At 47.6% G+C, this 12,500-nt stretch overlaps 1 protein-coding gene across 1 annotated transcript in view; it reads left to right on the plus strand.

Moving 5' to 3' along the window:
• Positions 1 to 12,500, plus strand: part of LOC135516569 (glutamate receptor-interacting protein 1-like) — a 942,640-nt gene that overhangs the window by 411,164 nt on the left and 518,976 nt on the right. The gene's annotated exons all lie outside the window — the stretch shown is intronic.

Below are 12,500 nucleotides of genomic sequence, written 5' to 3' on the forward strand. Positions count from 1 at the left end.
ACTCAGCCCAGACAACTTGTCATCTACCTTGAAACTCATCCCAGACAGCTTGTCATCTACCTTGAAACTCAGCCCAGACAGCTTGTCATCTATCAGCCTTCTACCTTGAAGCTCAGCCCAGGCAGCTTGTCATCTACCTTGAAACTCAGCCCAGGCAGCTTGTCATCTACCTTGAAGCTCAGCCCAGGCAGCTTGTCATCTACCTTGAAGCTCAGCCCAGGCAGCTTGTCATCTACCTTGAAGCTCAGCCCAGGAAGCTTGTCATCTATCAGCCTTCTACCTCGAAACTCAGCCCAGACAACTTGTCATCTACCTTGAAGCTCAGCCCAGACAGCTTGTCATCTATCAGCCTTCTACCTTGAAGCTCAGCCCAGGCAGCTTGTCATCTATCAGCCTTCTACCTTGAAGCTCAGCCCAGGCAGCTTGTCATCTACCTTGAAACTCAGCCCATGCAGCTTGTCATCTACCTTGAAGCTCAGCCCAGGCAGCTTGTCATCTACCTTGAAGCTCAGCCCAGACAGCTTGTCATCTATCAGCCTTCTACCTTGAAACTCAGCCCAGACAACTTGTCATCTACCTTGAAGCTCAGCCCAGACAGCTTGTCATCTACCTTGAAGCTCAGCCCAGACAGCTTGTCATCTACCTTGAAGCTCAGCCCAGACAGCTTGTCATCTACCTTGAAGCTCAGCCCAGACAGCTTGTCATCTACCTTGAAGCTCAGCCCATACAGCTTGTCATCTACCTTGAAGCTCAGCCCAGGCAGCTTGTCATCTACCTTGAAACTCAGCCCAGACAGCTTGTCATCTACCTTGAAACTCAGCCCAGACAACTTGTCATCTACCTTGAAACTCATCCCAGACAGCTTGTCATCTACCTTGAAACTCAGCCCAGACAGCTTGTCATCTATCAGCCTTCTACCTTGAAGCTCAGCCCAGGCAGCTTGTCATCTACCTTGAAACTCAGCCCAGGCAGCTTGTCATCTACCTTGAAGCTCAGCCCAGGCAGCTTGTCATCTACCTTGAAGCTCAGCCCAGGCAGCTTGTCATCTACCTTGAAGCTCAGCCCAGGAAGCTTGTCATCTATCAGCCTTCTACCTCGAAACTCAGCCCAGACAACTTGTCATCTACCTTGAAGCTCAGCCCAGACAGCTTGTCATCTATCAGCCTTCTACCTTGAAGCTCAGCCCAGGCAGCTTGTCATCTATCAGCCTTCTACCTTGAAACTCAGCCCAGACAACTTGTCATCTACCTTGAAGCTCAGCCCAGACAGCTTGTCATCTACCTTGAAGCTCAGCCCAGGCAGCTTGTCATCTACCTTGAAACTCAGCCCAGGCAGCTTGTCATCTACCTTGAAGCTCAGCCCAGGCAGCTTGTCATCTACCTTGAAGCTCAGCCCAGACAACTTGTCATCTACCTTGAACCTCAGCCCAGACAGCTTGTCATCTACCTTGAAGCTCAGCCCAGACAACTTGTCATCTACCTCGAACCTCAGCCCAGACAGCTTGTCATCTACCTTGAAGCTCAGCCCAGGCAGCTTGTCATCTATCAGCCATCTACCTTGAAGCTCGGCCCAGACAGCAGGTATGCCGACTGCTGCGGTCGATAGTAAGGGGTAATTACAGTCACTCTCTGATGGATATTAATGCTAAACATATTGTTTCTCCCAGACGTGATAAATCGCTGTGAAGCGTTTCACTGGCACAGTCACTGCGTCCCAAATGCCCCCCTATTCCCTACATAGATGGCCCCTTATTCCCTACATAGATGGCCCCTTATTCCCTACATAGATGGCCCCTTATTCCCTACATAGATGGCCCCTTATTCCCTACATAGATGGCCCCATATTCCCTACATAGATGGCCCCTTATTCCCTACATAGATGGCCCCTTATTCCCTACATAGATGGCCCCTTATTCCCTACATAGATGGCCCCTTATTCCCTACATAGATGGCCCCTTATTCCCTACATAGATGACCCCTTATTCCCTACATAGATGGCCCCTTATTCCCTACATAGATGGCCCCTTATTCCCTACATCAGTGGCCCCTTATTCCCTACATAGATGGCCCCTTATTCCCTACATCGATGGCCCCATATTCCCTACATAGATGGCCCCTTATTCCCTACATAGATGGCCCCTTATTCCCTACATAGATGGACTCTTATTCCCTACATAGATGGCCCCTTATTCCCTACATAGATGGCCCCTTATTCCCTACATAGATGGCCCCTTATTCTCTACATCAATGGCCCCTTATTCCCTACATAGATGGCCCCCTTATTCCCTACATCGATGGCCCCATATTCCCTACATAGATGGCCCCTTATTCCCTACATCGGTGGCCCCTTATTCCCTACATAGATGGACTCTTATTCCCTACATAGATGGCCCCTTATTCCCTACATAGATGGCCCCTTATTCCCTACATAGATGGCCCCTTATTCCCTACATAGATGGCCCCTTATTCCCTAAATAGATGGCCCCTTATTCCCTACATAGATGGCCCCTTATTCCCTACTTAGATGGCCCCTTATCCCCTACATAGATGGCACAATATTCCCTACATAGATGGCCCCTTATTCCCTACATAGATGCCCCCTTATTCCCTACATAGATGGACTCTTATTCCCTACATAGATGGCCCCTTATTCCCTACATAGATGGCCCCTTATTCCCTACATAGATGGCCCCTTATTCCCTACATAGATGGCCCCCTTATTCCCTACATAGATGGCCCCCTTATTCCCTACATAGATGGCCCCTTATTCCCTACATAGATGGCCCCCTTATTCCCTACATAGATGGCCCCCTTATTCCCTACATAGATGGCCCCCTTATTCCCTACATAGATGGCCCCTTATTCCTTACATAGATGGCCGTTTATTCCCTACAAAGTTCACTATTTATTTGCCTTATATGCGTGGCTATGGGCCCTGGTCAAAATTAGAGCTCTATGGGGGGTAGTGTGCCATTTGGGAGGATGTCAGCTCCACTGTGCAGGAGGACGAAGGAAGTCAAGCAGACTGAAATGATGTGTGAGCAGGAAGCGAAGGGAGGGGGGGAGGGGTTGAGGAGACTATTCAGTTTGTTGTTTTCTCGTTTTCTAAACTATGGCTGTCGGATTTTACTCGACATGGATGATTCCCTCGTATTTATCTCCAAGATCACAAAGACACCAAGATCACAAAGACACCGAGATCACAAAGACACCGAGATCACAAAGACACCAAGATCACAAAAACACCGAGATCACAAAGACACCAAGATCACAAAGACACCAAGATCACAAAGTCATTTAGTCTTTGTGACCTTTACTCTACAACTACATCAGTCATATAGTGGACAGTATTCATTAGTAACCCTCTACAACAACATCAGTCATATAGTGGACAGTATTCATTAGTGACCCTCTACAACTACATCAGTCATATTGTGGACAGTATTCATTAGTGACCCTCTACAACTACATCAGTTGTATTGTGGACAGTATTCATTAGTGATGTGACCCTCTACAACTACATCAGTCATATTGTGGACAGCATTCATTAGTAACCCTCTACAACTACATCAGTCATATTGTGGACAGTATTCATTAGTAACCCTCTACAACTACATCAGTCATATTGTGGATAGTATTCATTAGTGACCCTCTACAACTACATCAGTCATATTGTGGACAGTATTCATTAGTGACCCTCTACAACTACATCAGTCATATAGTGGACAGTATTCATTAGTGACCCTCTACGACTACATCAGTCATATTGTGGATAGTATTCATTAGTGACGTGACCCTCTACAACTACATCAGTCATATTGTGGACAGTATTCATTAGTGACCCTCTACAACTACATCAGTTGTATTGTGGACAGTATTCATTAGTGACCCTCTACAACTACATCAGTCGTATTGTGGACAGTATTCATTAGTGACCCTCTACAACTACATCAGTCATATTGTGGACAGTATTCATTAGTGACCCTCTACAACTACATCAGTCATATTGTGGACAGTATTCATTAGTGACCCTCTACAACTACATCAGTCATATTGTGGATAGTATTCATTAGTGATGTGACCCTCTACAACTACATCAGTCATATTGTGGACAGTATTCATTAGTGACCCTCTACAACTACATTAGTCATATTGTGGACAGTATTCATTAGTGACGTGACCCTCTACAACTACATCAGTCATATTGTGGACAGTATTCATTAGTGACCCTCTACAACTACATCAGTCATATAGTGGACAGTATTCATTAGTGACGTGACCCTCTACAACTACATCAGTCATATTGTGGATAGTATTCATTAGTGATGTGACCCTCTACAACTACATCAGTCATATTGTGGACAGTATTCATTAGTGACCCTCTACAACTACATCAGTCGTATTGTGGACAGTATTCATTAGTGAGGTGACCCTTCACTCTACTACTTTATCAGTCTTCTTCCAACTTAGCACCAGATTTACTCAAACTGCTGTCACGCCCTGGCCATAGAGAGGTTTTTATTCTCTATTTTGGTTAGGCCAGGGTGTGACTAGGGTGGGCATTCTATGTTCTTTTTTCTATGTTTTTGTATGTCGTTTGATTTTGGCCGGGTGTGGTTCTCAATCAGGGACAGCTGTCCGTCGTTGTCTCTGATTGAGAACCATACTGAGGTAGTTCTTGCCCACATGGGTTTTGTGGGTAGTTGTTTTCTGTTTTGTGTATTTGCACCTTGCAGAACTGTTTGTTTGTTGTTGTTTTGTTCAAGTGTTGGTCTTTATTAAACGTATTAATGAATACTTACCACGCTACACCTTGGTCCTCTTCTCCTTCTCCCGACGACAATAAAAATCATTATTCTTACATTGTTCTGTAGCAGAGTGCAGAAGGGTATCTCGTAGCCGTACTTATTCATTTCCAACTAGACACGAGTTCAAAACTAAACTTAAAGATAACATTATATCCATAATATGTAGACCAAACACTTAAAAGACTTGACTAAAACAAACGTAAAAAAAATGACGAGCACAAACACAAAAAATGCGTGGGGTTACAGAGCACAGTTTCTTTGATTCCTCTGCTTCATGGTCTTACTCAAGGTGTTCCTCTTTGATCTGAAAATACATTATTATGCACAGAAATCCTACACTGCCAACCGCATCTTTTTAAACCTTCACATCTATGATGACTGGCCCGGGGGTCCATAAAGGATCCTATCGTCAGGCTATGCAAGGGCTTCCTGTCACTGGTGTACTGTAATTGGGGAGGACGGGCTCAGGGTAATGACCGGAGCGGATTCTGTGGAACGGTATCAAATACTGTACATCAATCACGTGGTTTCCATGGTTTCCAGGTGTTTGATTCCGTTCCGTTTGCTCCGTTCATTACTATGAGCCGTCCTCCCCTCAGCAGCCTCCACTGACATGCATCCCACATTGTTCTGTTCTGCTGTAGAGATACCTCAGGTCAGGGGGTACCGGGTTCTGCTGTAGAGATACCTCAGGTCAGGGGTACAGGGTTCTGCTGTAGAGATACCTCAGGTCAGGGGGTACAGGGTTCTGCTGTAGAGATACCTCAGGTCAGGGGTACAGGGTTCTGCTGTAGAGAGACCTCAGGTCAGGGGGTACAGGGTTCTGCTGTAGAGATACCTCAGGTCAGGGGGTACAGGGTTCTGCTGTAGAGATACCTCAGGTCAGGGGGTACAGGGTTCTGCTGTAGAGATACCTCAGGTCAGGGGGTACAGGGTTCTGCTGTAGAGATACCTCAGGTCAGGGGTACAGGGTTCTGCTGTAGAGAGACCTCAGGTCAGGGGGTACAGGGTTCTGCTGTAGAGAGACCTCAGGTCAGGGGTACAGGGTTCTGCTATAGAGATACCTCAGGTCAGGGGGTACAGGGTTCTGCTGTAGAGATACCTCAGGTCAGGGGGTACAGGGTTCTGCTGTAGAGACCTCAGGTCAGGGGTACAGGGTTCTGCTGTAGAGATACCTCAGGTCAGGGGTACAGGGTTCTGCTGTAGAGATACCTCAGGTCAGGGGGTACGGGGTTCTGCTGTAGAGATACCTCAGGTCAGGGGTACCGGGTTCTGCTGTAGAGATACCTCAGGTCAGGGGTACAGGGTTCTGCTGTAGAGATACCTCAGGTCAGGGGTACAGGGTTCTGCTGTAGAGATACCTCAGGTCAGGGGTACAGGGTTCTGCTGTAGAGATACCTCAGGTCAGGGGTACAGGGTTCTGCTGTAGAGATACCTCAGGTCAGGGGTACAGGGTTCTGCTGTAGAGACCTCAGGTCAGGGGGTACAGGGTTCTGCTGTAGAGATACCTCAGGTCAGGGGGTACAGGGTTCTGCTGTAGAGATACCTCAGGTCAGGGGGTACAGGGTTCTGCTGTAGAGATACCTCAGGTCAGGGGTACAGGGTTCTGCTGTAGAGACCTCAGGTCAGGGGTACGGGGTTCTGCTGTAGAGAGACCTCAGGTCAGAGGGTACAGGGTTCTGCTATAGAGAGACCTCAGGTCAGGGGTACAGGGTTCTGCTATAGAGAGACCTCAGGTCAGGGGTACAGGGTTCTGCTATAGAGATACCTCAGGTCGGGGGTACAGGGTTCTGCTGTAGAGATACCTCAGGTCAGGGGGTACAGGGTTCTGCTGTAGAGATACCTCAGGTCAGGGGGTACAGGGTTCTGCTATAGAGAGACCTCAGGTCAGGGGTACGGGGTTCTGCTGTAGAGATACCTCAGGTCAGGGGTACAGGGTTCTGCTGTAGAGATACCTCAGGTCAGGGGGTACAGGGTTCTGCTGTAGAGATACCTCAGGTCAGGGGTACCGGGTTCTGCTGTAGAGATACCTCAGGTCAGGGGTACGGGGTTCTGCTGAAGAGATACCTCAGGTCAGGGGTACAGGGTTCTGCTGTAGAGACCTCAGGTCAGGGGTACCGGGTTCTGCTGTAGAGATACCTCAGGTCAGGGGTACAGGGTTCTGCTATAGAGAGACCTCAGGTCAGGGGTACGGGGTTCTGCTGTAGAGATACCTCAGGTTAGGGGTACAGGGTTTCCCACAAGGTCTCCCAGGGACTGCCTGTTTATGTCCTCACTCCCCTGAGAGAGGTCAGAGAGAGAGGAGAGGTGAGGGAATGATGGGGTAGGAGAGAGGTGAGAGGTGAAAGAGGAGAGAGGGAATCACAAGGAAAAGAGAGAAAGAGACAGAATCACAATGAAAAGAGAGAGAGAAATAATCACAATGAAAAGAGAGAAAGAGACAAAATCACAATGAAAAGAGAGAGAGAGAGAATCACAATGAAAAGAGAGAGAGACATAATCACAATGAAAAGAGAGAAAGAGACAGAATCACAATGAAAAGAGAGAGAGAGAGAATCACAAAGAAAAGAGAGAAACAGAATCATAATTTCAAAATAAATGTTATTTTTACACATTTAGCAGATGTTATTGCGGGTGTAGCGAAATGCTTGTTTGCCAGGTCCTACTGAGCAGGTGTGAGCAGATCATTTCACAGTTAAATTCAGACGGACTCTGCAGGGAGGCCCTGGATCCCAACGCAGCAGCAGCATCAGAGAGCTGACTGAACCCTGCCAGGTCCCCGTTCCTGTCGCCATTTGATTCATGGGCCAGTGGCACTGCTCTCCTGGGATAATCACAGCAATATGATTTCTGCTTCAATCAGAACACTTTAGTGCCCATCACACCGCAGACCCACTTGTTGTTCAGCAGGGCCGAATAGAAGACAAACAACCCTCTGTGTCCCAAGTGGCACACTATGCCCTTACTAGTGCACTACTTTTGACCAGGGGCCTTGGAGTAGTGCACTACATAGGGAATAGGGTTCCGTGTGGGACTCAGCCCGTGTCAATCGGCTTCTCTTCCCTTCTCAGCCAGCCAGCCAGCCAGCCAGTAGCCAGCTAGTAGCCAGCCAGTAGCCAGCCAGCCAGCCAGCAGCCAGCCAGCCAGCAGCCAGCAGCCAGCCAAGCAGCCAGCAGGCAGCAGCCAGCAGCCAGCAGCCAGCGAACACCATGAGGAAAAGGCAGAGGTGACCAGAGGAAGCAAAGGAAGAGGAACGGAGGAGGGAAAACATGACAAGGGACGAGTGTCTTGGCAACAACACTGATGCTCATCAGGAGCCGGAAAGCAAGGCAGAGGAAGTTATGGGATTGGTTGACGTGGTGACGCTTGTTCCCCGAAGGGTTTCTGGTGCTCGTCACTCTGGCTCTCTGAAGAGCTTCTGCGCTGGAGACTGGCACTGTCTGACTACGACGGAACCAAGACCCAGGATGCCTCCTAAAGGGTACCCTATTGCATATGTAGTGCACTACTATAGACCAGGGCCCTATGGGGTAGTGCACTACTATAGACCAGAGCCCTGTAGGGTAGTGCACTACTTTAGACCACAGCCCTATGGGGTAGTGCACTACTATAGACCAGAGCCCTATGGGGTAGTCCACTACTATAGACCAGAGCCCTATAGGGTAGTGCACTACTATAGACCAGAGCCTTATAGGGTAGTGCACTACTATAGACCAGGGCCCTATAGGGTAGTCCACTACTTTAGACCAGAGCCCTATAGGGTAGTGCACTACTATAGACCAGAGCCCTATAGGGTAGTGCACTACTATAGACCAGGGCCCTATAGGGTAGTCCACAACTTTAGACCAGAGCCCTATAGGGTAGTCCACTACTATAGACCAGAGCCCTATAGGGTAGTCCACTAATATAGACCAGAGCCCTATAGGGTAGTCCACTACTATAGACCAGAGCCCTATAGGGTAGTCCACTACTATAGACCAGAGCCCTATAGGGTAGTCCACTACTATAGACCAGGGCCCTATAGGGTAGTCCACTACTTTAGACCAGAGCCCTATAGGGTAGTGCACTACTATAGACCAGAGCCCTATAGGGTAGTCCACTAATATAGACCAGAGCCCTATAGGGTAGTCCACTAATATAGACCAGAGCCCTATAGGGTAGTCCACTACTATAGACCAGAGCCCTATAGGGTAGTCCACTACTATAGACCAGAGCCCTATAGGGTAGTCCACTACTATAGACCAGGGCCCTATAGGGTAGTCCACTACTTTAGACCAGAGCCCTATAGGGTAGTCCACTACTATAGACCAGAGCCCTATAGGGTAGTCCACTACTATAGACCAGGGCCCTATAGGGTAGTCCTCTACTTTAGACCAGAGCCCTATAGGGTAGTGCACTACTTTAGACCAGAGCCCTATAGGGTAGTCCACTACTTTAGACCAGAGCCCTATAGGGTAGTGCACTGCTATAAACCAGAGCCCTATAGGGTAGTGCACTACTATAGACCAGAGCCCTATAGGGTAGTGCACTACTATAGACCAGGGCCCTATAGGGTAGTCCACAACTTTAGACCAGAGCCCTATAGGGTAGTCCACTACTATAGACCAGAGCCCTATAGGGTAGTGCACTACTATAGACCAGAGCCCTATAGGGTAGTGCACTACTATAGACCAGAGCCCTATAGGGTAGTGCACTACTATAGACCAGGGCCCTATAGGGTAGTCCACTACTTTAGACCAGAGCCCTATAGGGTAGTGCACTACTATAGACCAGGGCCCTATAGGGTAGTGCACTACTATAGACCAGGGCCCTATAGGGTAGTGCACTACTATAGACCAGAGCCCTATAGGATAGTGCACTACTATAGACCAGGGCCCTATAGGGTAGTGCACTACTATAGACCAGGGCCCTATAGGGTAGTGCACTACTATAGACCAGAGCCCTATAGGGTAGTGCACTACTACAGACCAGAGCCCTATAGGGTAGTGCACTACTATAGACCAGAGCCCTATAGGGTAGTCCACTACTATAGACCAGGGCCCTATAGGGTAGTCCACTACTATAGACCAGGGCCCTATAGGGTAGTCCACTACTTTAGACCAGGGCCCTATAGGGTAGTCCACTACTTTAGACCAGGGACCTATGGGGTAGTCCACTACTATAGACCAGAGCCCTATAGGGTAGTCCACTACTATAGACCAGAGCCCTATAGGGTAGTCCACTACTATAGACCAGAGCCCTATAGGGTAGTCCACTACTATAGACCAGGGCCCTATAGGGTAGTGCACTACTATAGACCAGAGCCCTATAGGGTAGTGCACTACTATAGACCAGAGCCCTATAGGGTAGTCCACTACTATAGTCCAGGGCCCTATAGGGTAGTGCACTACTATAGACCAGAGCCCTATAGGGTAGTGCACTACTATAGACCAGAGCCCTATAGGGTAGTCCACTACTATAGTCCAGGGCCCTATAGGGTAGTGCACTACTATAGACCAGAGCCCTATAGGGTAGTGCACTACTATAGACCAGAGCCCTATAGGGTAGTCCACTACTATAGTCCAGGGCCCTATAGGGTAGTGCACTACTATAGACCAGAGCCCTATAGGGTAGTCCACTACTATAGACCAGAGCCCTATAGGGTAGTCCACTACTATAGACCAGGGCACACCCTTTTGCTATGACACACCCCTTTGCTATGACACACCCCTTTTATGACACACCCCTTTGCTATGACACTTCCCTTTGCTATGGCACACCCCTTTGCTATGACACACCCCTTTTGCTATGACACACCCCATTGTTATGACACACCCCTTTGCTATGACACTTCCCTTTGCTATGACACACCCCTTTTGCTATGACACTCCCTTTTGCTATGACACACCCCATTGCTATGACACACCCCTTTTGCTATGACACTCCCTTTTGCTATGACACACCCCATTGCTATGACACACCCCTTTTGCTATGACACTCCCTTTTGCTATGACACACCCCATTGTTATGACACTTCCCTTTGCTATGACACTCCCTTTTGCTATGACACACCCCTTTTGCTATGACACTTCCCTTTTGCTATGACACACCCCTTTTGCTATGACACTTCCCTTTTGCTATGACACACCAAATTGATCTCAGGTACTAATTTCTCTCATTTCCTCTGATCATCCTTGAGACGTTGCTACAACTTGATTGGAGTCCACCTCTGGTCAACATGAATCAGAAAAGCATTCCCCATAAAATGCAGGGAGAGATGTAACATACTATGTATTCCTTTGTGGATGTCCATCATTCATTTCAGATGAAATGTTACAAATGGCCATTTGTATAATATGTTACAAATTCCAATTTGTTGTGGCAAATGTTAAATAGGTGCCTAGCTAAGCTAGGGGTTAGGGGCTAGGGGTTAGGGGCTAGGGGTTAGGGGTTAGGGGCTAGGGGTTAGGGGCTAGGGGTTCAACTTAAGGTTAAAGTTTGGGTTAAGGTTAGTGTTAGGAGTTAGGTTAAATGGTTAGGGTTAGGAGTTAGGTTAAATGGTTAGGGTTATGAGTTAGGTTAAATGGTTAGGGTTAGGAGTTAGGTTAAATGGTTAGGGTTAGGAGTTAGGGTTAGGGTTAGGAGTTAGGTTAAATGGTTAGGGGAAGGGTTAGGGTTAGGAGTTAGGTTAAATGGTTAGGGGAAGGGTTAGGGTTAAGGTTAGGAGTTGGGTTAAATGGTTAGGGTTGGGAGTTAGGGGAAGGGTTAGCTAACATGCTAAGTAGTTGCAAAGTAGCTAAAAAGTAAAGTTGTTGAAAAGTGGCTAATTAGAATTCACACCCCTTTGCTATGACACTCCAGACAGGGTCATCCAATATCCTTTGATCATGTTTGAGACGTCACCGCAACCTGATTGGAGTCCATCTGTGTATATTTTAAACTACACAGGAGAGCCTCCGACAGGCTTTTCATTTCATCAGTCTGGCATGGCTAGCACCTAGACAGCTGTCCCTATAGGACACACACACACACACACACACACACACACACACACACACACACACACACACACACACACACACACACACACACACACACACACACACACACACACACACACACACACACACACGTCCTCTAGTGTGTCAGCTATGCCTGCCTGACTTACACGTTGTCTTTATTGGCCTCCCTTCTACATGGTCTGATGCACCATGAATCAAAATGGCTGCCGGTGTCGGCTGAGGACCTGTGACAAGTGTTGTGCTTTGTTGTGTGTGTGTGTGTGTGTGTGTGTGTGTGTGTGTGTGTGTGTGTGTGTGTGTGTGTGTGTGTGTGTGTGTGTGTGTGTGTGTGTGTGTGTGTTTGTCAGCCTGGTGGACTCGCTAGAATCTCTTCGGTGTCGTCTACCGGTAGAAGGCATGCGTAAGATGTCTACCGAAACGCATGGGACAGAGAGCAACTTTTTTAGTTATTTTAACTATTTTTTAAACTATTCTAGTTGTTTGACTGGATGGCAACTTAATTGGGGTCTAATAGCAACGTCTATACACCTCTAGTCTCTAATATACACCTCTAGTCTCTAATATACACCTCTAGTCTCTAATATACACCTCTAGTCTCTAATATATATACACCTCTAGTCTCTAATATACACCTCTAGCCTATAATATACACCTCTAGTCTCTAATATACACCTCTAGTCTCTAATATATAC

The sequence above is a fragment of the Oncorhynchus masou genome, chromosome 27 (assembly GCF_036934945.1).
Source record: "Oncorhynchus masou masou isolate Uvic2021 chromosome 27, UVic_Omas_1.1, whole genome shotgun sequence".
Classification (NCBI taxonomy): domain Eukaryota; kingdom Metazoa; phylum Chordata; class Actinopteri; order Salmoniformes; family Salmonidae; genus Oncorhynchus; species Oncorhynchus masou.